We start from the raw sequence: 2,268 nt of genomic DNA on the forward strand, positions 1-2,268 counted from the left end.
GCTGCATTATCAATCCTCTTAGCCAGCCATGTGAAAATTGTGCTCTCTGTCACCGTGCCGTCGCTGTATTCATAAGCGCAGGAGCATCACGGATGGGAATGTGTTCAGATAGCAATCATTAGCTATCACAGCTGAAACTCATTCCTGCCCTGCACCAATGTCACAGGCAGCCTTTTCAAGATGTTAGTGATTAGCATGGGTTGGCCTCTTCTCTAATGACATTTCAGAGCGCGCTGCAATGACAATGCTCTTACTGACTCTCATTAACATTCCAGCCACACCGGGCCAGGTCGGAGGTGCAGGAAAGAAGGCAGGATGTCTGACAGCTTGCCAAAAGCAGCACAGCTGTCCACTTTCCTGATGACCACAAATGCCCCCTCACTCATCCTCGGCGCTGTGGCACAGTCTCACCCTCTGATACTCAGGTCGCTGCTGACTCACCCACTGTGTACAATGCCCACAAACAGACTGTGATGAATGACGAGCGAGGCAGCTGGCAGGTCTCTTCTTCCATTTGAGTTATTTCCTCTGCAGATACAGAAAAAGAATATGTGCGGCGGAGAAGGAAGGGAGCGGGAGAGTAAAGAGAAAGAGAGGAAGCAAAAGCTGAGATGAGGCGGGCAGCAGGAGATGAGCAAAAAGGGTTTTTATTCAGCCTTTACTTTAGTACTTTTTCATTACCATGACTACTAGCAATAAGAAATAGTTGCAATTGGAGACCAGATGTTGCTAACAGAGTCCAGTTCAGTCCAACAAAAAATGGAGGTGTTTTTTTTTGTTTGAAGTAAGAATTCCATATGAGTGAAGACAGAAGAGACTGACATTTAAAGACTGCTATCTGGCTGATTGTTCTTGATCTGTCTGTCATACCTAGGAAATGTTTTCAATAAATGCCTTTTTCTCTTTAGCTTGCTGGAAAAAAATGTCATAATAATAATAATGATAATCATAATTGCCAAGAGTCACTGTGACAAATTGTGACAGCTAAGCTGACAGGCAGTATTTTGAAGTTCACTGTCCTCAGTTAAAATAAGAATTCATCATTTCAGACTTCCGGCATTATGCAGCACCCTGACTGTCTGCAGAAAGACAATTTTTGCAGCATGACTGTTGATGGAAACTACCGTGGCAACATGCCCATAAGTAAGGCATTTAACCCATAGCAGATGCCAGTGGTGCTGCCTTTTGGTGCTGAGTACTGAGTTAGTGAATATACAACCCCAGTAGTAGAAAACAGTTCAATACTGGATTTTAAAACATGTCCTTCAACACTGACCTTCAGCATGAATATGTGTGTGTGTATGGGTTGTGTGGCCGGTGTATGAGTTTAGTTGGGGGTGGATGAGTACATGCAGCACTTCATATATGCACAGAAACTGAAGGAAACGCAGGACAATGCAGATGCAGATGCAGATCTGGATCCATGGGCAAAATGTTGACTTTTTGCAAGTATTTTCTAAACATTGCAGATAGATTCAGTTTGTAGGTACTGTATACTTCAAACACGATACACCAATCACAGTGAAAATATTTATCCCATGATAGACTGTCAAAAGATGGTGTATAGATTTCTGAAAAGATACTTGAGCTCTTTAATAGAATTGCTAAGCAGTAAGAAATCTGGAGAAACATACAACCAAGACTCATGTGTCTGCGAGATGATGCTGATTCAATAGCATGCAAACGGCTTGAATGCACCAGTTACAGTAGTAGAACCAGAAAAATGTTGCAAGAAAGAACAGATGAAAGAAAGAAACATTAGTTTTAATAATACAAATAGCATCCGATGTTATATGGATGATTTTCAAGATTCATGTGTGACACTGTTAACACTGCATTCGCAGAGTAACACATCTTCAACCAGCATGTGCACCTGATCACATATCCGCACAGTGATTGGAAAAATAGCAGGATTGTTTCACAGGAACGAGGGAATTATAGTAACAGAAAAAAAACACAACGTAGTTAATTCATGCAAAGGATAAACAGTCTGTGTTCCATTCAATTTTACATTTACTGACCTACTGATTAAAGCTAACTGAGCCTCCTAAATCTGAACCCAAAATGCTATCAAAGGCCTCATTAATAATTTCCACTGAAGTCTGCATAATTCTTTGACTCGGACAAGGAGGAAAAAAGCAGAGAAAAACCAACAACCTCACCATAATGATTCACAGGGGACTAAAAGTATCAGATGACCCGTGTGCGTGTACAGTTGATAATTTGCATGAGATTCATAACACAGACGACCTTTGAAATTGTTACAAA

The sequence above is a fragment of the Genypterus blacodes genome, unplaced genomic scaffold, assembly GCF_046128005.1.
Source record: "Genypterus blacodes isolate CSIRO-AG114 ecotype Tasmania unplaced genomic scaffold, CSIRO-AGI_Gbla_v1 ptg000070l_1, whole genome shotgun sequence".
In the NCBI taxonomy this organism is placed as follows: domain Eukaryota; kingdom Metazoa; phylum Chordata; class Actinopteri; order Ophidiiformes; family Ophidiidae; genus Genypterus; species Genypterus blacodes.